The following is a 24,173-nucleotide window of genomic DNA, read 5'->3' on the forward strand; positions in this document are numbered from 1 at the left end:
TGTGGGCCAAGAGGGGAAGTGCATTTTCCACTTGTCTTCTCTCTCGCTTCCTTCTGGACACACAATGACTATCCTAGAGGCCATTCACAGAAGTGGCTATTGATGCTAGAATGTGAACATTTATCCTGCATTGTGACTTTTAAAAAGTGGCAGCACTGTACTAGATATACCGTATTTTTTGCTCTATAAGACTCACTTTTTCCCTCCTAAAAAGTAAGGGGAAATGTGTGTGCGTCTTATGGAGCGAATGCACGCTGCGCAGCTATCCCAGAAGCCAGAACAGCAAGAGGGATTGCTGCTTTCACTGCGCAGCGATCCCTCTTGCTGTTCTGGCTTCTGGGATTCAGAATATTTTTTTTCTTGTTTTTCTCCTCCAAAAACTAAGTGCGTCTTATTGTCTGGTGCGTCTTATAGAGCGAAAAATACGGTAATACACAGCAAAGCACAGGTCATGTCAGTCTTGTCAGATCTCTTAGTGAGAGCCAGATGCAAAAGACATACAGATAGAGCTAAAGAAGAGGGTGCCTCTGAGCACATTTGTTTTTAGTACCAGAACTGAACTCAGCTTATTCAGTCCTTTCACACAAAACCCCCCTTCCTGGTTTGCTGTCTTCATTTCAACAGTCTATTTTAGTTGTTTCCCCCTGTCAACCTTTATTAAGTTAAAATGAATACATCCATACAGTATTTGCCATTACAAGCTTACAACATAAGAAAGAAAAGAAAAATGCAAAATAAGGACAAGTGTATAAAAATCAAGGAAAAAAGAAGAGAAAAAATATGCGTAATTATGAGATTCCTCAACACTGAGTATTTTGTTAATACAATGATTATTCACACAATTAGAAATAAAAAGTGCTGCAAACATTTAAAAAGACTTCCAAGTATTCTCATTGTACTTTATCTGTTATGTACATTATACTGCACAGTTACCTGTTTCTTGTGATTTTTCGTTATACCTCAGTTACCTTTTATGAATTTCAAGGATTAGTCTAATTCTGCCAGGAGATTTCTGTTTACAGCATAATTTTTTAGGTATTCTTTATACAGTATATTCTCTATGAAAAGAGTGAACTCCTTACCCACCCATCTAATGAATTATCAGATTCCTTCTCCATGGGCCCCACCTGCTAAACTGCTTACAGGTATCAGTATAATAATACAATGATAGGTGATGGAAAACAGACAGACTTCAAGAGAACTTCTGCAGAATAAGCTATTTATGGACTTCAGTGTTCACATGTGCTATTTTTTTTTGTTTTTCCACTGCTTCTCAGTAACTTTTTGATATTACATGAATGATGGCTAACTTTGATCTTCCTCTTCAGCAAAATGCAGCCATCTGTCCCAGAGCTGTTTTAAGAAAAATAGCATTCACTTCCATTATTTGGCAGTGTTTCAAAAATAATAATAATAAAATTCCAGTATTCTGCTACAGCTAATGTTACCTTGGGGCATTTTTGGCATGCTTCTGATGTAAATGCATTGTACATGTGGCCAGGAAGAACAACATCGTGTTGCATCATGTAAAAAGAAAACACTGTTTCTTCCCTGATCGCTCATTTCCAATCTATATAAGCAGATGGCTGAACAAAGAAAAAAGACCTGTCTTGGAACAAAATAATTAAACCCACAAAACAATGGCATGCATGAGGCCCAACTTAAAAGCACAAGGTCAAATCATTCTACGTTTCCCCTTTTTAAAAATTAAACTCTATTTATTATATTTAACTCTTAGAAACCTGACAATATTTTCCTTTTCTTGGTTGACCCCAAGTTTTATTTGCGATATATAGTTGTGTTTTCGTCTAGTATTTAGAAGATGTCCTTAAATGTCATTTGTATTTTTATTCTTGTTCTGTAAACTGCATACAGATTTTAACTAAGCTGCACGGAAACTGTATAACTTAGCTAAAAAAGAAGAAGAAAGAAATAAGAGGCTAGCCTGGCATGTAACAGCAGCACCTCTTCCTACTTGGGGGAGTGTCGCCTTATTTATTTATTTCACAAAATTTATACACCACTTACTAGAACAAAAGGCTTCTTCTCAGTTTCCAGTAGACAGTCTAAAATAATCAAAAACATGTTACATAACGTTTTGAAAATATCAAATAAAATCAGTAATATCATGTGCTAAAATTACAGGCCTGGGTAGTCTTGCTGGAACAAAAAGGTTCTTAGCAGGCGCCGAAAACAATACAGCGAAGGTTTTCTCCATAATCCAGTTAGAACTGGCTAGGGTGTGTTAGTCTGTATGCCTAGTGAGCACAAGCTGTGTGGTTTTGTTGGTGTCTGTTGTTCTTGCATGAAGAAAATTGAATAAAGAACATTAACCGTTACTCCTGCTGTTTCTTGGCTTGGAGGAGGCTAGCTGGAAGGTCATCTCACAACAGAGAGCACTCTCCTCCATGCCCAGTGGCGAAGGATACACGGGCCTGAGGATTGCTCCTGGGGTCTGGCAGAAAACACCTGTGGCAAAGCTCTGTGCTTTTCTCCATTCCTGTCCTGACATGGCTGGGAGCCCCTAACAAGAAAGCTTTTGTGGTCTTTCCTCCTGACCAAGAGGGCCCAAGGGTTTGCTTGGGTGGCTGGAGACAGTCAAGAGGAGCCTGGGAGTACATGAGGCCTATCACTTCACTTACACTATCGCAACCTCATACCTTCCAAGCACCCTGGGGGAGAAAGGGACATCCCATTATTATTTTTTGCACAAGATCTTGGCAGCCTTGGTAATCTGCACTGGGGAAGGTGAACATAGGAAGTTGACTTATAGCTAGTCAGACCATTGATCCATGATGATCAGCATTGTCTTTTTTTTTTTTTAAGAATAATTTTTTATTAACCGACCAATCACATCAAATCAAACCAAATTACATAAATTCCAAATTACACAGCCGAATTTTAAATTTTTGTTGGGGTTACCCATATTTCAAGTTCCGAAGGGATCCAATCAACTTCTTGCTTCTTACTGCTGTTTTAATGTCCACAAATCTAACCTTATGATGTTCACAGTACTATCCAGTCCTTTCTTATTATTTTTCCACATCTCTTGTTGTTATTTTCATATATTTTTCCTTTCTCTTTGTGACCTCTGATAGTCTCCGCAAGCTGGTTAGAACAGTTTGTAATCCTGCGTGGATATTAATTTTTTTATCCAGTAGCCATATTCAGACGTTTTCCATATAACATCACTTCCATACATCAAAACAGTCTTAGTGTCATTAATCTTCACCAATCTGCCTCCTTTCTCAAAACCTCTGAGGAGATTCACTAGGAATGCAGTCTGAAAACAAATCCATTCTTCCTCCCGGCTATAAATCCTTTGGCAAGATGGCGACTCCGAATTAATTGCTGCGCCATTCCCAAAAGCTCTTATTGCTTCTCGGTCTCCATAAAGCATACTTTTGGTTAAAGTTTATCTCCACACAGACCTTGATCATCCTGCTTGGGTCAGTTCAACCGACGGTTCTAATGAGGAGGGGTTCTTGTAAATCACATAGAAGGAAAGTAAAAAAGGTTCCCCCCCCCATTCAGCCCCATTGTCAACATACCCCGCCTTTGGTGTATCTTCATCGTAAAATATTCCTGTTTCTCCAGCCCGTCGTCTTCTTTTGCAGAGGTCACTTAAATTAGCAGACTTCACTCCCCTTCTTCACTTGAAATATGTGCATTTGCTTCTTTTGTAATTAATTATTCCAAATTGCTGCAACTAGTGCGCGATCAGAAACAGCGTCCAGGAGAGCCGATGTCCACACGGGGGCATTCTGCCTAGGGCCCTCACCCCCTTCTTTCGAATTAGGGGGTGATTTATGGGCACAGCAGGCAAGGGCAGTGTTCCCCATTTCCTTGGGGCAACAAGGGAGGCTGCCTACTCCCATAACAGCCTCTTAATTACCCCGTGTGGGTCGGAGAGATCGTATTGTCGGCCATCTTCCAATGCGCCCCCTAGTGGCCCCCTGATGATCAGCATTGTCAACAATGACAGGCAGCAGCATGTAGGCAAGAATCTCCAAGCCCTTCCCAGAGACACCAGGGATTGAACCTGGGACCTTTTGTATGCAAAACATGTGTATCTGCTGCAACCCCCGCCAACGCTTCCTGCCTTACCCACTTGAGTAGAAGAGGCAGTGTGGGGAAACTGGAATGTTGATGGTGTTGCCACATGTTGACAGATGCCTTTCATTCAGGCTGGTATAAGGGTGTCATTGGCAAGTGATCTTGTGAGTTACTAGGGAGCTACACTGTGGAAATAGTTGCTCGTGTTGCTACATCAGCACTGGTTTCTGCAGCTGTTGAACTTCTGGCTTTGTTGCTGGTTGAGCAACAGATCATGAATCGTTCCCCACCTACACTATACATTTAAAGCAGTGCGATTCCACTTTAAATAGCCATCGCTTCCCCCTAAAGAATCATGCGAATTGTAATTTGTTAAGGGTGTTGTCAGGAGACCCCTACCCTCCCTCAAGCTACAATTCCCAGAGTTCCCTGGGAAGAGGGACTGATTGTTAAACCACTCTGGAAACTGTGGCTCATAGCAATCGTCATCTTAGTTGACCCATTGGTTGAATACAAAGTTACCTTATACATCAATATGTATGTTTATGTGGAATTGGAATTGCCACAGCTACTATTCTTTAAATAAAACAAACCGATATTTTGTTTTGAATGCATATTTCTTTAAACACTTTCAATTGTGTCTTGCAATGACAAACTGGTGTTACCTACCATCTCCTCCCACATTCTTCTTTGACCTTTTTGGGATGAAGTCTTCATCCTTAGTATTAGTATAACAAAGCCTTAAGAATTGCACATAAATTCCCAGTCTATCACATCCTTCCTTTTGCCGAATACTGAACATTCTTTTCTTGCCCTAGCTGTTGTCTTTGGCTATAAAAACCGGTCTTTCCATTTAAAAAAAAAATCATGGAGGCTTTAATAGTGTATATATAGTTTCTGAATAAACATTTGCTTTCTATCAAAACAGCTGTTCTCCGTCACTCTACTAATTATTTCAAACTGATTAGTTTATAATCAGTTTTCCAGTATATGTATAAGGGTGCTTAATACTCTCCACAGTACAGATTCAATTAAAAACCAGATTTCCGAAGTATTGTGTAAATAACCTTCAGTGTTAAAATTGTAGTGTACTCTGGGCTGAACCTACCATTAGGCAGGCTTAGACAACCTGACCTGGATGCCAGATTTTGAAGAACCATCCAAGCACAGCAAATAGTCAATAATTGGGTTTAATATAATATATTTTGCTACCATGAGAGAACCTTTTTATTTTCTTCTTTGGGTTCCAAAGTGCCTCAAACCATTTGTATGGTGCAAAGTCAGAGGTGTCTGCATTTCAACTAGTAGATAAGATAGTTTCTGTTTTCACAGTTTTGAACCAGGACTCCCAAATTCCAGCACATTACTTCCTTGGGCCACCAACACTCTCATTTCTGTAGTAAGCCTGATAGGTAGTGTTCTGGACTCCAAGAGAACCTCTCAGTCTGCTAACTCCTAGGATCAATTCTGGTGCACTATAAAGCCCTGGTCTCAAAGGGTGCTCCATCACAAAACTTAGAGTGCTGAGGAGTAGACAGTCAAGTTGGTTTGAAAAATGAAGTATAAACAACTCAGATAAATACTTTTAAACTTCCAAAACCAGGTTTCTCACAATATCGGTTTAACGCAGGAAATTCTACCCAAGCAATCAATGTAACGGATAGTCACTATATCAAAAATTATCACATTAATTAGCTGGAGAGAAATTTTCTACACCACTCTTCATATTCCCATTTCAACATTTGATTCTTAAGTGGGAATTTGGAGTCAAGCCTCCCAACCCTGCCAAAAGCAGAAATAACATGGCATATATGATGCTCCTTTGGTTAAACAGACTCCACTGGCTATTGCAGAGGCCCCCTTAGAAGGGAAAATTAAAACCAGAAACACAAATCCAGCCATCATGTGGGAGGTGATTAACAGTTTAAATAACCCAGCTGTACATGACCTGTTCAATATTCCAGAAACCGTATGAATGTGAATTGGACTCACTGCATTACGACTTCAAAAGTAGATACTGACCACACTTATGGGCCCCCCTGATTTAATCTAGTGATGTCATGAAGGAGGAGGCATATATCCAGAGGACAGCATATAATTGTCCCTATGCTACACTCTATTGAGGATCCAGCAACAAAGGGCACCATTTGTTATGCGGCATATCCAATGAACAAGCCAGGTGGTAATGAAAAGAACAGACGTTAGGAGCAATTTGAGTCTAGTGAGCTGCTCATGGTTTTAGATTGGAAACGGCAGGTATGCGTGGGAAGGGCAGGACAATAAAATGAACAAATATTTAAAAACAGATGTTAAGGGAATAGGGACTCCACTCAGGAACACTTACGCTTTGGTTGCTGTAAGAACTATGGATGAATCCCAGTAAAGGCAATGAAGTACCGGATTACTGTTCTTTTATAGTACAAAGGATGTGTACTGCAGCCCCTTCCCGTGTTATTAATCTGGCTCCTCTCTGGTTACAAATGCAAAAACATTCCAGTCAACATGAATCACAGCATGCAGAAATGGAAAAGACCTAGCAAGCCATCCACTTTATCACTTAAGCAAAGTAGCATTGCTCTTTGCATGGCTGCACACATGCTCTACAGAATAAATGTTATTGTGTTGCTGTTTTTAATCTTGAATGCTTTAGCATGGGAACCCAAAGTCTATACCCAAAATAACCATGCAGCTGCCAGTTCAATTCTATAGTTTCTTGCGCAAGCAAAAAGGAGGACAGCTTCAAGCTCAAGAGACATATCACCAGTGTCTGTTGCAGCAGAGCACAGAGAACACCCTCCTGGTTTTATATATCAGGGCAAGTGACCAGTGGAACTATGCTGGCATGGCCAAAAGCATGATGCTGGTGATCACAATTAATTTATTATTCACCTTCCAAACCACTGTCTCAAAGCAATTTACCCATCTGGTAAATTGCTTTGAGACAGTGGTTTGGAAGGTGATTAATAAATTGAAAGCAGTTAAAGCAGTTAAAGACTTAAACTAATGTTGCCACATTTCAATAAGTTAAAATTTGGCATAGTTGCTCAGCTATGGGTAATCATCCAAAGTTGTTGACCTTTTCTAGGGAGATAGGCAAGTGCTCTGAGCAATGTGGGGGCATGTTTACTCTCCGCCAGGGTTCTCTCACCAAAGAGTACTTGCCCCAAACTTGGGTCCTGGCTTCCAGGATTTCCAACACGTTGCAAGCTGGACAGTGTTTGCAGATGTCTATCCAAAGGCAAGTTACAAAATCTGGGCCTTTTTCATTTCGAAAAATGTAAGAGGAGACTTGATAAAGTGTTTTTATTTAATTAAAAAAAAAACAACCCAGTTAAAACAACAACTATTTTTGTGCTGGAGCTTCTCCAGACATTCATGCTTCATCCCCTCACACCATTCTCCAGGGATCATCTCTGATCTCTCTCATCCCAGTGTTTCCAGGAAACAAATGCCCCCACATTATTACACTGGCTACTCTGGAGTTCTTGAAAATGACCGGCTGGAATGAAAACATTTCAAAGACCAGAGGAGCTTAAAGTTACTGATATTTCCGTAGAACTGGTGGAGAAGGCCCTGGAGTCCCATCTCTTTCCAGTGACTGCTGTAGATGACAAATGGTGGAGGATTCTGATGAAGCCCTTCATACAATTTGAACACTGTCTAAATGTTATGGGGCAAGCTAATTTTTTTACAATGATCTAGGCTTCTGTTTTCCCCATTTTTGGTGTGTGTGTGTGTGTGTAGTTTTAGAACCCCTTAAAATCTAATGGATTATCGCACCTTTCAGATACATGAGATGATATCCCTAGTTTGCAAACATCCCCACGTGCACACACACGCAAACGCACCAGTGGAGGTTAAAGATCACGATTTGCCATAAGTACATGAAGCCTGCCTGACCTTTCAATGGAAATCGCAAATGTGTTGCGAGATAAGCGCAGTGACCGTTTACAACAGGAATAACACTCCAAGCTTTGCTAGCTTAACACTTAAGTGTTAAAAATAGGCATAGCTGTCAACGTTTTCCCTTTTTTAAGGGCAATTCCCTTGTTTCGAATAGGATTCCTCGCAAGAAAAGGGAAAAGTTGACAGCTATGAAAATAGGTAGCATTTTTGTGTGTGTGTGGTGGTGATTTTAATTATACTGCATTGGGGTGGGTGGGTGTGTTTCAGGGCATATAAAGCCACAACATTAAAAGAGGTAATTTCAAGGCACGGGAGAAATCCTTGTTCTTAATAACAACAACGGAGTGCCATAGTTGTGTGGCTCCAGCTTCAGGGAAGGAAAAAGAAAGAAGGTTGGTCCCTTGTTCTTTTATACAGAAGGCAGGCGTTGCTCAAAAAGGGCGGTATCTCTTTAAGAGAATCCAATTCCCCACGCGGGAGAGCGCGGAGATCACCTTGGCAACCGAAGCTCAGGCGACAGCGGACCGGAAGTGACCCGAGGGGGGGGGGAAGAGTTCGAAGGTCGAAGGTGGCGGCGGGAAGAAGATGGCGGCGGCGAGGGACTTGCCTTTGCATCTTAGCGGCTGGGACGCGCTGATGGGGGTCCTCGGCAGCCTGAGCCGGGGCTGAGGCGCCCGTTGCTGGTGACGCTTCGGAGCGTGGTGAAGGAGCCGCGAGGGCTGAGGCCTCCTTCTCCTCCTCCTCCAGCTGACGCTTCTGGGTCCGCGCATCAGGTGAGGGGAGTGAGGCTGGAGGCGGAGAGGGCTGGGCTAGGCTGGGCAACGGCTCACCCTGCGGACGGGGGCGGGTCGTCTCCGGGTGAAGTGGGGTTGGTGGAGGCGCCAATGCGTGCTCTAAATGTATCCCCCTCCCCTTCCCCGGTACAAAACGGCCTTCGTCATTTTCCTGCTTCGGTTCCACCTCTTTAAACAGGCTTTTCTTCCTTTTGCTCTCCTGATAGCTGGGTGTTGCGCACGTGTGACGTGTTTTCATTTCCTCAGACCTTTTAGAAAGTGACGTTGACTTGCATGCTGACGTGCCGGCATAGTGGTGGATTGTGGCAAGGGAAATCCAATTCAACCCCCTGGCCGGCTATGACTTCCTGGGGTAGCTTGGCCGCAATTGTCTTCTTGCAGCCCAGTCTGTTTCTCAGTGTGGTCGTGAAACGGAAACGCCAGCTTGAGATCTTTGGAGGAAGGGTTGGTGACGGATATAGGTGGGATTAAAATATGTGCTAGTTTCGAGTCCTTGTCTTTCAATTCCAGGTTACAATGGGGTGCTTTAATTAAGAAAGTTGGGAGGGGTGCCTCATTTTGTATGCAGTGAGACTCATGTTGTACATAATATAGGATTCTTTAATTAAACTGCCACCTGCCTCAGTTTCCTTACTAATATTGTTTAGCTCAGTTATGACACTGCTTTTGCTGGATGAAGTAGACTGTTGATACTGAGGAAACCAGTATTTCAGATGTTTTTGAACCAACTCCCATCAGCCTCAGCTAGGCTGCTCCAATGGTCAGGGATGATGTGAATTTTAGCACAACAACATCTGGAGACCCACAGGTTCTCCAACCCTGCTGTATATTTCTGCTGATGTGCTAAAGTAGCACTCGCTCCCCCATGTACACCTATGTAGTTACTGTCGTGTAAACTCAAGCTCTTACTGATCAGTGTATACATTTGGGTGCTTTTTCTTCTAGGTCCTTAAGTTCCAGCTTATAAAGAAGATGTGTATTCAGAAATAAGTCCTACTGAGTTCTTACTCGAGCAAGTATGTTAGAATTGTTGCTAGCAGTGTATAATTAGGTAAAAGGAACTTTCCTGCTTAATGTCTTGAATACTAATGTATATCCCTCACTCCCTTCAAAGAGTTCAAGATGGGATACATGGTTCTTCTCCTCCTCCTCATTTTACACTTACTGACATACTGTGTGGTATGTTAGACTGCAAGACTGACTAAGCCAAGGTCATCAAATGAGCTTCAGGGCTGAATGGGGGTTCAAACCCCAGGTCCTGTCCAACACTCTAACTATTAGGCTACACTTACTCTATTTAGGCTTACTTCTTCAGCGATGCCGATAGCTACCAATCTTACTTAAGCACAGATAAGATGACAGTGTCAAAGGAAAGCATGAAACACTAAGAACTTCCCCATCCGGGGCTGCCTTCAGATGTCTTCTAAAAGTCCGTTGTAAACTTGTATGATTTCAAAGAGAGAATTTTGTCAATGTGTAAAGTCTGTTCTGTTGGACATACGATTTAATGTTTTTGTAAGGACATACTCAAAATAGAGCTTAATATTGGCTTTCTCACTTTAAAACATTTAAAAATTGTTAAATTTGTTTAAAATTTGTCTAATTCAAAATCTGATTGTGATTCATTTGAAAGAGTGAATAAAGCAATTATGTATTTGTCATTGTTAAGGTGTTCCATATCATTATCTAAAGTTTGCTAGATTCATATTCAGTGGCATGGAATGTTCTTACCTTGATCTTGTTTTGCTGGAACAGCCTTTGCTAATCTGGTGCCTTCCAGGTGTGTTGTACTACAGCCCATCAATCCCAGATGCTATGCCTGATGTGAATTGTACTTGAAAACATCTATAGGGCACCAGGTTGGCAAAGGCGGCGCTTGAGAGTTTGTGTGCCAGCAAGTGGGTGGTCCCTATTTTTTATCTTAATTCTGATGCATCACAGTACTGAAATCATGAGATAAAGCTGGCAGGCCACTTCACAGGCTGGAGCTGAGCTGTCAGACAAAAACCAGTTTGTTACTTTTGCTATTCCATTTCAACATTAGATTATAAACAAACCACTTCTACATATTGCCTTAGGCTTATTAGTATGGCTTCACATGCTGCCCAAGAGCCAATTTCTGTCTATTGGTTAACAAGACATTCTTATTAACTCAATTATGCTTTTCTTCTTTGTTCATTAGCAGTCCATGTGTCAAGGTCTCTCCCAAAGGCAGGTTTTTTTTAATTATTATTACATTGGGAGAGGTTACACACAGATTTACTTTTCCACTGCTTCCATCTATCTTAGTTCATCTTGGCTACCCCAGAATTTGGGCTTGGCAGTATTGGATTAACAATGGTCACCCTCCCAATGGTGCCCTCATTGACATGTAGAAGTTGATACATGTCATGGCAAGCCCCATTTGCCTTTGGACTTCTAGTGCTTGTGGATTTGTGGGTGCCCTTGTGGTCTTCTACATCCTTGTGGACTAGGTCTGCACCAACTGATGAGGCTAGAAGCTGATTTCAATAAATATCTTATAAAAAAAGAAGAAGCTGAGAGACCTGTGGTGAGAATGAGTGAGGCTTGAACTATAGGTTTTATTTTTAAATACTTAGATGTCGGCACCACATCTTTAGGTACCAGTTTTGTACAGGAGTGATGAGGGAAAATTAAACTACCTCATTTGTCCATTTAGCTTGGTATGGACTTCCACATACTACCTAATCCTTTTAAACTAGAGGCATTGAGGTTTGGAACAAAGACCTGTATACAAAGCATGAGCTGATACAAAGCATCAGTTTTAGAAGCTTGAGAGACCAGGCTTCTAGGTTTGTTTCTTTCAGCTCTGACACTAGTCTTTAAGGATCTAAGCACACATTCTTTCTTAGGGGAATGGTGTTTCAAATAAGATTTCTTATTTGAGTTATGCATTTCCCCAAAACATGCGTGTCTCAATCTTGTCTTTTTCTTGTCAAGCTTTTCAGTTGGGTTTGATTATAGCTGTCAGTTGCTGTTTAAAATGGCTGTTTCACATTGCTTCATTGTAACTCTTTTGTAGCATTGTTTTCAAAGTGTTGCTGCTAACATACTGTGGACCCTCGGGTTACGTTAGCTTTGGGTAACGTAGTTTCACTGTGTGCGCATGCGCAGAAGCAGCGCCTCTTCTTAGAAATTTTCGGGGTGCACATGGACCCCCGGAACAAATTAAATTTGTATCCAGAGGGGCCACTGTATTAATGTAAGGCAGTAATGCAGATGTAGTTATGGGATGAGTGCATTTATAGTTTTGTGTCTTTTCAGGTTACACTCTAATTCCTCCGTTACGGATGTTATACTTCATGTTGTAATCATGTGATTCATATCTAGAAAAATAGTACTAACTTGTTTGTAGGGTTTAGTGTGTATGATTTGATAAGTCCAAAAGATACAAGTTGTAACATAGTATGGAGTTGCATATGCTGCTTAAATAACTGGACTTAAGTGCATATCTTTAGAATGGTATAAACCTATTACTCTTTGACTTAAATGAATGACAGTGAGTGATGGCAACACATGGACACATGTGCTTCCATCTTCTTCACACGTATGAGAAGTTGAATCTGACCCAATATGGAGGCTAAATGGCCAAAATATTGGGAAATACTAGAAAAAGATGGAGACAACTGGAAATTGCAGAGTTTGGAGAAAATGAAGGATAAAGTGCGAGACTGGTTACATTACGCTCAGATTAAAGAAGTCTTTAAAAATGACAAGAAACTAGGGTTCCAGGTGGAGAAATCGAAACTAGAAACAGAACTGTTAGAACCAAAGTCTAAGGTACTTTCAAGGATGTATAACTTGCTGTTAAAATGGAATACACAAGATGAAATGGTTAAATCGGCTATGATAAGGTGGGCGCAGGACATTGGGTACAATATCATGTTTGAGGACTGGGAAAGGTTGTGGAGTACTGGGTTGAACTTTACTGCATGCAATGCTTTGAAAGAAAATGTAATGAAAATGATATATAGATGGTATATGACCCCAGTCAAACTTGCAAAAATATACCACCTGCCTGATAATAAGTGTTGGAAATGTAAAGAGAGTGAAGGAACATTCTTCCACCTCTGGTGGACCTGCCCTAAAGTGAAGGCGTTCTGGGAAATGATTTATAATGAACTGAAAAAGGTATTTAAGTATACCTTCACAAAGAAACCAGAGGCCTTTCTTTTGGGTATTGTCGGCCAAGGGGTGGTAAAGAAGGACTGGACATTCTTTATGTATGCAACAACAGCAGCAAGGATACTACTTGCAAAGCACTGGAAAGCTCAAGATCTACCCACACTGGAAGAATGGCAGATGCAACTGATAGACTATATGGAACTGGCCGAGATGACCGGCAGAATTCGTGACCTGGGAGAAGAGAAGATGGAGGAGGACTGGAAGAAATTTAAGAACTATTTACAAAAACATTGTAACTTGAGTGAATGTTAAGCAGGATGCTAGATCATAAATAATTGAGCACCACTAAATTAGATGATTTAAGATAATAAGTGAGATTGAGAAAATATAAACCTTTTTGAGAATTATAAGATTATAAATATACAGATGGGACATAAGAATGCAAATAAGATAATAAATTGCTGGCAAAAAGTTACAACGATGAAAGTGGGAGCGGGAGATGTGAGGAAGTCCAAAGAAAATGTGAAATTATGTTAAGATATATGTTATACTGTTTATTATATTTATTTTTATTGTAAACCCCAATAAATATTTAAAAAAAAAAAAAGAGAAGTTGAATCTGTGTTCACTTTAGAACACGGTTGGCTAACCTGTGACCCTCCAGATGTTGGGTTCAACTCCTATCAGCCCCAACCCACATGGCTGGTGTTTAGGGGTGAGGGCCTAAGAACCAACCACAGTTCCCATTGCAAACAACCTAAAAACAAAAGCAAAAAAAAACACAAAACTGGCTTGAGATCCTGGTTTGTCCTCTGCATTTGTACATGACATGGAACTGTGGTTTATTCTTAATTAAAAAGGAAAGCTTTCACTTCTCCTCTTGCACATGGCAGATGAGGCTGGGAAAGTGTGAAATCATGAAAGCATGCAATGCCTTGCTTGTGATCACCTAAAAACTGTGGCTTAAGTGAGTGTCTGAAGCAGGTCTCTGTCATAAAAATGGAAACTTTGCAAAGTTTTTAAAAAAGTTTTTTTATGGTTATAAGGCACAAAATAATTTGCACATTGAACATATTTTCTTTACAAAGTTGTTTGTTTATAACATCTTTATATTACTTAATAGAATAATATTTTAAGCAGTTTATAAAAATAATAAGTAATAAATTTTATTTATACCCCGCCCTCCCCAGCCAAGGCCGGGCTCAGGGCGGCTAACAAGCAGTAATAAAAACAAATTGACATAAAAATGGGTTAGTCCCAATGGAAGTAGACCCATTGAAATTAATTGACAAGACTAACTTAGGTCCATTAATTGCAGTGCTCTACTCTGCGTGGAATTTAGTTGTATACAACCCAATTGAAATACAACATGGAATAATATTGTAAAACATAACATTGCATAACATAAAAACTAGTTAAAATGAGATTAAAAACAAAACACAACTGTATACCACATACAAAACCAATAGTGTTGAAAAGAAAATTAAAGTTCCCAAATCCAGTAGAGCTTGGATAAAAACGTTTTTAAGAGGCGCCTGGCTCAAGAATTCCCTGAGGGAGGGCATTTTTGAGGGTGGGTGTGATCACTGAGAAGGCTTGTTTCTGCGTTGTCACCAAGTGGTAATTGACTGATCATGGAATTGATTGGCTGGTCTGCACCTAGGATGTCCTGTTTCCAAGTTGTTAAAGCAGAGGCAGATTTAGGTTCAGTCGCACTGGGTGCAGAGCCTTTGGGGTGCTGCAGGGGGCGCTGCAACTATGATATAGAATGGAAGGTGAGAGGCAGCCCTGCCCCCCAATTTTGGCGTCACACAGGGCGCCACTGAAATTTGAGACCCCAAAGTCTGCCACTGGTTAAGACTTTAAATGTCAACAACCAAACCTTGAATTTGCCTTGGTAGTGAACAGGCAGCCAGTATAGATTTTTCAGCACCAGTGTTATATATGTGTAAAGCTTGTTAGATTATTCATTCTACTTAGATGCTTATATCTTGGGATGATTTCTGTAGGATATTTATATCAGTCAAGAATTGCAGTCTAAAATAATTCACGGAAAGGATCCATTCTATGTACAAGCAATGTAGAGCTGAAAAAGATAATTGCATATCAGTGCCAGTTTCATCTTGAAGTATTTAGAAATCAATTTTGGTTTCTCATAATTACAGTGTTTGAAGAAACAGGCATCTAAATGGAGGGCAGCATTTTGGAAGACATGTACTTGTTTTTCTAAAGTAGACCGTTTCTGTGGTGACATTTTCCATTCATTTTATAAATAGATGTAAATTTGTAGGAAAACTTTTTTTAAACATGTTCAGATGAGTTTCAGGAACATGCACTGCCAACAGAATCTTGCACATCTCCATGTGTGGAAGAAAAGCAGTAAAGAAACTCAATCCCAATGATACAGAAACACTGTGGGTAGACGGTTCTCATGTTTGGAGAGGTTTTATTCAGAGCTTTTTTTTCAGCCGGAAGTCGCCGGAATTCAGTTCCAGCACTTCTCAGGTGGGTGCCATTGCCATTCTAAGAGAACAAGGGAGGCGTTTGTGGTCAGTTCCAACACCTCTTTTTCTAGAAAAATAGCATTGGAATCATTCATTCATTCATTCATTGCATTTACAGTAGAACCTCTACTTACAACCGCCTCCACTCGCGGACGTTCCAAATTGTGACCACGGCAAACCCGGAAGTAACCGGTGGGTTTGCTGCTGTTCACGCATGTGCAGGAGTGGCGATCACTGTTTGCGCATGAGTAGGAGCGGCGTTTGCCGTTCGCGCCTGTGCACAATGGCCTCTCTCAGTGACCCGTTTCGCCATAAGGACGGGCCTCCCGAATGGATTGTGGTTGTGACTAGAGGTTCCACAGTATATACAACCTTTATCTTCCAAGGATCTCAAGGTGGTACCCATCTTTCTCCACCCCATTTCATCCTCATAACAACCTGTGAGGTGGGTTAGGCTAAGAGATGGTGACACTTCCTGGAAAATAGAAAATGTTCTGCAATAATAAATTGAAGGTAGGAATTTGGGAAAGATGTGCAAGAAAATCGTCCAAAACAGTAAGGCACAATCCAGAGAGCTTTGTTGGACCCAAGGGAGCTTAATGTTTTTTCTTCTCAAATGCCAACCCCCAGATAGATTTCTATAGCATTTTGTGCTGTGCACAGGGAAAAATCCAACAGACGCCTTGCATAGAGATAATTGTTTGGATTTTGGTGTATGTGTATATTTGCAATGTGTTCGTGCATATATTGGGCTAGATCCAGAGTTGCTCTTAATGGTGTTCAGAGTGTACTGCAGGAAAGGGGCAGCCCAGAAGTTTTCACCAGTTTCTCCTTTGTCCTGCAGGGCTGTTCTGTGGGACTGAAGGACTCTCAGGCAGCATGGGATGTGGTGCTGGGGGCTGCGGGGGGAAAGAGGAATTGATGAAAATTGCCAACCCACTCCCCTCAGTGGGAAGCCTTCACTGGATCCTACTTTGCTCTGTGAATGTAAAGAACCCTTTGTTTGTGAAGGGCAAGAATAGTTCCAGTCCATTCACTGTAACAAAATGCTCAGTTGAGAAATATAAATACACTGAACAAATAAAGTAAGATGCCTTTCAGGGCTATGGCTTCCCTCCCACACATTATGTCCGGATCTTGAATCCTATTTTCCATTGAAACACATTTCCTTCTGGTCTCCTGAATTTTGCACTGTGCACCGATCTGAGGAGTTCCTGACCTTGTTGAATATAATGCGATTATGGAAAATAAATGACTGTGAAATATGATAATGTGCATGGAAAATGTTTTTTTGCATGGTGCCTTAAATGCCAATAATTTGTTTCATTTTTAGGGTGTGGGTTTTGGTTGTAATTTGGTACATTCTTGAATTTTTCATTTTGAATGTTTGAAAATTAGTTTAATAATGAAAAGCAGCATACCCAAAAGCTATACTGATAATAGAATCACAGAATTGTAGAGTTGGAAGCGCCTCCAGTAATCATCTAATGAACCTTCTGCAATGCAGGAATCTCAACTAACGCATCCATGACAGATAGCCATGCAACCTCTGCTTAAAAACATCTAATAAAGGAGAGTCCACTGCCTTCTGAGAGAGTCCCTTCCACTGTCAGACCGATCTTAGCACCATCTAGTTCTTCCTGATGTTTAGTCAGAATCTCCTTTCTTGTAACTTGAATCTATTGGTCCAGGTTCTACCTTCTGGAGCAGGAGAAAACAGACTTGCTCCATCTTCCATGACAGCCCTTTAGATGTTTGAATATGGCTATCCTATCTCCTCTAGTCTCCTCTTCTCCAGGCTAAACATACCCAACTCCCTGAACCGTTCCTCATAACTCTTGGTTTCCAGACGCCTGATCATCTTGGTTGCCCTCCTCTGCATACGTTCCAGCTTGTCAATATCCTTCTTAAATTGGGGTCCCAGAATTGGACACAGTACTTCAGTTAATGTGTGAGATTAATCTAATACAGGCATAGGCAAACTGCGGCCCTCCAGGTGTTTGGGACTACAATTCCCATCATCCCTAGCTAACAGGACCAGTGGTCAGGGATGATGGGAATTGTAGTCCCAAACATCTGGAGGGCTGGAGTTTGCCTATGCCTGATCTAATAGGTATATATTACTTGAGGCATCTCCTTTGCAGCACATAAGCCATGTACATTCTTGGGAAAAGCCATAATTGAAAAAGTGGTTTAAAGTCCTGTTTGAAAGCATGTACTACACAAACAAAGTGTAATACATTTAGAAACTACCACAGAAGCCCAGCTGCAAGCAACACACTTCAAATCATAAAAATAAATGAAAGATTGGAACCAAAATAGAATGTACTGTGGAATAACAGATGCTGTGGGCATTCTGGAGGCTCCAACTTGCTTATTTGAAATAATAGCTGCCCACTGTTTGGTGTTCTACAAAGCAAATTGTGCACTTGTGGATGTTCTTCCACATGAAGGCTTTGCATTCATTTTTGTTAAGTTGGGTCTTATTGTTGGTGTACTTTTCAAATTTATTGAAGGACAATCCGAACATGATGTAACAAATTCATTCTTAGGGTCTCCCACGGGTCTCCCACGGCTTTTGCATTGCTGATTAGCACATTTCAGTGTAATATAGTATCAAAATAAAATTACCTGCAGAATATTGGCAGATAGCTTTTCAAAATAAGAGCAAGAGCAAGGCTTTTTTGTGTTGATATTTGAGTTGTTTGTCTCTAGTTAGACTTAATATAAATGAGATAACCCAGCAAAAGCAAGTTCACACATCTTATTGAGTTTGTATATATATATATTTAAGGTACGTATGTAAGAGGCTCGTTTATAATTCTATTTTGGGAATGATTCATGTTCTTATGTAGCTGCATGGCTTAATACTTTCTGGATGTCCCATGATCATGTTATAAAGTAGTTGTGTTCTATTTTATAAATCAAGTAGCGCTAGAAATTGTTTCTTTTTGTTTTCAATGTGTTTCTTATTAATTAAAAATTTGGTATGGCACAAGCAAATTTTTATTCTGAAAGTGTGACCCGGACGAAAAAAGATTGAGAACCACTGGGTTAGCAAAAGAAAATTGGTATGGCTCCCAGATCGCATTAAATGCTTTTAAAGCATTGCTCATGCCATGGAATCATTTGTCAGTACAGATTGTTGACTGTAGAAAACAAACAAAAAATGATTTGCGTCTATTGTTGTATTGACCCAACACCCAAAGCTAGCATGTGTAGCTTAAACACAGATCTCCTTTAGCTCATGCATGAATCTAGACCTAGCCCTTGGTGGTCACAGGATTGTTCAGTCTTATGCTTGGGATTGGCACCACTGCTTGATTCCTGTAACACTGGTTCTGGCACTTGTTTGGGAATATGTTCCAGTCCATTTTGCATATGTTACTATGTGGTAAGGGCTTTGTTCAGCTAGTAATGAGCTCTGGAATTTCAGATGAATATCTTGATATTATGGAAACAACCACATCTTGGCAAAACAGTATGCCTTTGACTGATTCAAATAAAAAGTACAAAATACTCCATTAAGCTCTAGTTTGAAATATGAAGTGCTTCAGTTAAAACACTTAAAGTGCAAAATATATGTAATATATGTAATATGACCATAGGAAGCTGCTTCATGCCAAGTCAGACTATTTAGTCCTCTAACTCAGCACTGTCTGCACTGACTGGCAGCAACTCTCCAGGGTTTGCAGGCAGGAATCTTTCCCAGCCTTCCTTGGAGAAGTCAGGGATTGGAAATGGAACCTTCTGTGTGCAAAGCATTCCACCCAGTTATGACCCTTCCCGAATGCATTTCTGAAATAAAATACTGTCTTAATCCTGCAATGGTTTGTATAATTGAATCTTCAGATTGTACTGAAATTTATAGTTTAACAAGCACTCAAAAAACAGGGTTTCAGAAAATTGTGGTTGGCCTTGGTAGCCTACCCCCTTTTCTTTTTTCTTCTTGAATAGCAGTGCTGTTTCAGGGTTTTATCTTGGTCATTGAACAACTGAAATTCTTGGGTGATCTCCTATAGAGTCCATCTGCGAGTAGAATGGACTTCTTGCTTGTGCAGTCTGACTGCTTCTTCCTTCCTTTCCCCTACATGCCCCAAAATTTCTTCCAGGCGGCTCTCCAACCCTCTGGAACACATTTTGGAAGCGTTCAGGGGGCTGCAAGGTGGAGGAAGGAGAGGAGAGAAGACTATTGCCTGAGTGGATTTCATCCCCACCCCCAAATTTTTAAGCTGTCATTAATTTTGTAACTTGGCAGTTTTGCCTTTTTTTTTTTTTTGCAATAAATCTAATAAAAGCTCAAAAGTATACAACATCTTACATTTTCTGGTATAAAACCTCCAAATGTGGAAAAGTTATGGAGCTGGGCCTTAACTTGCCTCTTTGTAAACCCTTGTTCACAAAAATTAGATTGTAAAAGTGGAGGGAAAACTCCTAAGCTTGCAGAGCTTCTATTCTTCAATATTCCCCAGTTCCTTTCTTAAAAGAGTACCTCTCCTACTACATGCTCTGCTCATCTGCCTGCTGCAGCACTGGAATTTATTAAAATATCAGAGAAATATCTACATTTTGCAGGACGGGTGGACAGGAAAGCAGTTGCTCTCTCATGCTGCAATAAGCATGTTACAGGAAGACTGCCATTTACAATACTGTGTATCATTTTTTTAAAAAAGTGAATGAGAGGGAGATCTGTGTGCTAGTGGTTGAGAGCACTGGCAGGTTGCAAAGGTATTTTTAAAAATGTGGTGGTGTTGTAGCAAGCATTTCTTTCTATTTTCCTCTCTTGCTGAGAATAAAGAAGCTTGGTATTCTCTCTTCTCTGTAACTCAACCGGACTTCATCATGCCATATAGCGGCTCATTTAAAATGGCACTAGACTTCACTACTCTCCCCTTTGAAATGTCAAGAGATACATTGGGTTTGTTTGGCGATCATCTGTTTGCCTTCTTGAGTACAGAAAATGAGAAGCTGTCTTGAGGTCTCCCTCTTACTGCTATTACTCTTTTATGCTGATAAATATTTGTGTATCCGTTGCCTAAAAGTAAAAGAAATGAAGCAGATGCAGTGTTAATATACTTGAAAGATTTCAAATACAGGTGACTCCCCACTTATGTGTGGGTTACGTTCTGGGCCCATGTGCACATACAGTAAGTGAAATGCTTGAGCGGGGAACTAGGGTGATTTCTTCTTCTTTTACAACAAAAAACTTCAGAGCTATTTGGAACGCTACATAACAAAAAGCAACCCATACTGTACCTTTGCCTACAGATTGCCAGAAAGGGCAGAGAACAATGCGTTTGAGTCTGCAGCAGTACAGCTTCCTGCCCGACAGCTGTTGAGCAGGGCAGTGCAGCAGCATTGAGAGCTCACTCACGCCATTTTGGAGCCCATAAGTTCCTCCCTCCCTCCCTTCCTTTTTCAAAAAAGCCTTTAAAACATCTTTGGGCTCTGGGGAGGATCTCCTCGCATGCTGTGAGGACTTTCCAGTTCTCTCCTGTCATTTCTAGCTTACGTTGTTGTTTAGTTGTGTCGACTCTTTGTGACCCCATGGACCAGAGCACACCGGGCACTCCTGTCTTCCACTGCCTCCAGCTTTGAATTGATGTAAATTGTTAGATTGATTTCCCATCACTGCACATTCATGTGGTCACACATGTCGATCACGTGTAAGTCGAAGGATGTCCGTACATGAATTTTCGATGCTATGCAGCTCTAGAAACAATATTTCAGTGGTTTATCAAGATATCAACCTTTTTCCAGTTGGTGGTCCAAATGTAGTATGTCCGCCTGTCCACCTAGAATGGGGAGACTTGTGAGCGGTAGAGGAAATCATTTTGTTTCTATCAGGGATTGCAATTTAAAGCTTTTTTAAAAGGGCTTAAAAGGTGCTGCCATTCTTTAGCAGTACATTCAGCTACAAATGAATTATTGTGTAAAAATACTAATTTATAAAGCTTCTTTTAAAAGCCTTGCAATAGACCAGGCCTCTGAGGAGGCAGAGTTGCTGCACTACTAGTTCCATCAAGGGCATTCTTCAATAGGAGCAGTGAGGTAACCACATTCCAAGCAGCATTCACAATTGTAATTGTTCACTCACTGAGGATCCTATTTTTCCTGGGGATGTAATTGTTCCTATGCTGAATTTTTCATGGCATTGGGCCTACTGTTTCAACTTGCTATCTCTAGAAAAGCACTTCAGTTTTACACTATGTTATCTTGGAAAGAACTCTTTGTGAGTTGCAATAAGTTTCTAAAAAAATATTTCTAATGATTGCAAGTGACAAGAGGATGGCTTTCTCACAAAAACTTGATTTTCAGAGAACAGAGTGTTGAGCTGTTGAGAACATAAGGTTTAAATTTATTTGCCTTCGAATAAAAGTTTCAAAGAAAACTTGACAAGTATCCACTGTTTCCAATGTTTATATCTGGCAACATTTTCATGCCAGAATGGACATTTCAATTTATAATTTTGTTATCCCACATCAGTGGTTATATCTTGGGTTTCAGGTCCCAGAGCTTAACCTTAAAAATACCTGTTTAAGTAGGAACTCAAGCCACTAGAAGCAATCTCTCACAACTTACAACTGCATTAATGGTAGGCATGGAGCTCTTTCATATGAAAATTGTTTCATTCCTTCATTTAACACTACAGGGTGGCTCAACACAGAACCTAAGTTGAGTACAAATTCTTGTTTTGTTCCAAGGGTTGACTCTTATTAAATGTATATAAACTTTGGCCAAAGTAGAAATGAGATTGAATGAAGACATCAACCTGTTAATGAAATGGATGTGTGCTCCTTCAGTAGTCTTTTTGTCTTTTTAGCAGTTTGTTGTGATGGTTCATAAAATAGCAAGTACTTATCAGTACTGTAGAATGTTAAACAACTGTCAAGTATACCAATAGAAAACTTGACTCTCCAAATGTCACTGCCCAAGGGGGGAGGTATTAGCAAGGAATTAGCATGCTCCGAAGTACCAACCCCCCCAACCCCTTTATGGGGGGGGCGCACTTTTAGTGGCAAGAGACGAAGCCCTAAGTGCCCCATTCAGCATGCTCATTGACAATGCTGACTGTTTGGGAGGAATTGGGGGGGGGAGGAAAGCTAGGGTGGGGGAGAGAAGTAGCCTATAATTGCCTGGAACACAGGAGCACTCCCTACTGCAACATTTTGTTGCAGACCCCACTTGTTTTACCTGTTCAAACACATCAGTGTGGTGTAGTGGTTGAGAGCGGTAGTCTTGTAATCTGGGGAACTGGGTTCGCGTCTCCGCTCCTCCACATGCAGCTGCTGGGTGACCTTGGGCCAGTAACACTTCCTTGAAGTCTCTCAGCCCCACTCACCTCACAGAGTGTTTGTTGTGGGGGAGGAAGGGAAAGGAGAATGTTAGCCACTTTGAGACTCCTTTAAGGGAGTGAAAGGCGGGATATCAAATCCAAACTCTTCTTCATCATCATCAAAGGAGCCTGATTTCATCTCTAAATCAGAGGAAAGAATTCTGCTTCGAGTGCATAAGGGGAAAAGTAGCCTAACTGATGTAAAATATGCCTGGTTCTTGAACAGTCCTTTCTATTCATTTTTTCCTAATCAGCGAGGTGGGGTGGAAAAATTCTCCCTGCTGTTATTTTCATGGAAAATTTTCCATGTCTTAAAATACATTAAAAAAAAAAGCAATTAGCAACATAATGAATGGATGCAGCACCAGGTGGAGAATTTTCAAAGTAGTAATTACCTTTTTTCATGTTACTAGAGCAAATTGTCCCCTGTAATAGCTAAAATGAGAGCTGGTTCATTCACATCCTGGCGTGCAGATTGTGTACACAGGTGCAGGACAAACTCTTAGACCGCAGTCTTTTGCCCACTTACCTGGGAGTAAACTGTATTGACTTCATTTGGACTTTTGAGTAAACCTGTGCAGGATTTCATCCTCCCCGCTTGTAAAGTGTGTTGTGTGATTGAGTGCATACCTGCACACATACTTAACCAATGTGATCTGCCTTCTTAGTTGACCTTATATGGGACTCTGCTTCATGAAGTTATTACAAGACCTCTAGATGCCCCAAACTAGGTATTTTAAGAGCACATGGGAAGCAAAGGCAGGAAAAAACAGGCTATGTAGTTTGGCTGAACTGTGCTGTTCTATTTACATCAGTTCCAGCTGCAGAATTCTTCAGAATATAGTGACATCAGGAAATTCTGTCTTTAAAGTAATGACTGGCATTTAATTCTTTAGAATTAACAATTATGTACTTAAACTTATGTACTTAAAATGTCGTGTTTTATATTGAAATAAAAATACATAACATCAGATGTTTGTTCCATACAGTTTTACACTAGAACTGCTACAGGAAATAAATAGTTTTCTGTTCCCCCAAAATAGAACTTTAGCCAACATTATATCTTCAGAAAAAGTCAGTGGGATATTATAAAATAACATTTTAGAGCTAGTGTATCCCTCAAGACTAGAATTCCTGCACACTTTTAGTGCCTTAACATCTTACACTGAAAGGAAATTAATTCTTGAAAGAATGCTGTGCACAATCCGTTTGAGACAGTTTTGTTAAAGAAATACAAGCTGTCAAGAAAGCTGCAGCCAATGTTGAATTATTACAATAACATTTTAAAGGAAGTTTTCATTATGAGAATTCAAAGTAATATTTCCAGAACTGAGTTGCAGATCTGATTGGAATGCTTCATCAGTTGGTAGGCTAAGAGTCTTGTGTTAGATTAAAGGACTCTAGATGATCAAAATGTATGAAGGTAGCATG

At 40.5% G+C, this 24,173-nt stretch overlaps 1 protein-coding gene and 1 long non-coding RNA gene across 3 annotated transcripts in view; one reads left to right on the top strand and one right to left on the bottom strand.

Moving 5' to 3' along the window:
* The first annotated feature begins 8,385 nt into the window (after positions 1-8,385).
* The window catches only part of LCLAT1 (lysocardiolipin acyltransferase 1), an 88,289-nt gene continuing 72,501 nt past the window's right edge, over positions 8,386-24,173 (top strand). The window contains exon 1 of the mRNA XM_081000258.1: positions 8,386-8,735. The gene's annotated coding sequence lies outside the window, so the exon portion shown is untranslated. The remainder of the gene's footprint in view (positions 8,736-24,173) is intronic.
* On the bottom strand, positions 20,082-23,580 carry LOC308473065. Of its 2 annotated transcripts, none has more exons than XR_013983885.1 (2): positions 23,272-23,580; positions 20,082-20,441 (listed from the first exon to the last, which is right to left on the bottom strand). It is a non-coding gene; the product is annotated as an uncharacterized lncRNA (long non-coding RNA). The 2 variants fall into 2 exon arrangements; XR_013983886.1 differs by lacking the exon at positions 23,272-23,580 and adding an exon at positions 21,157-22,426.

The sequence above is a fragment of the Podarcis pityusensis genome (assembly GCF_964106645.2).
Source record: "Podarcis pityusensis genome assembly, chromosome: 3".
Lineage (NCBI taxonomy): Eukaryota > Metazoa > Chordata > Lepidosauria > Squamata > Lacertidae > Podarcis > Podarcis pityusensis.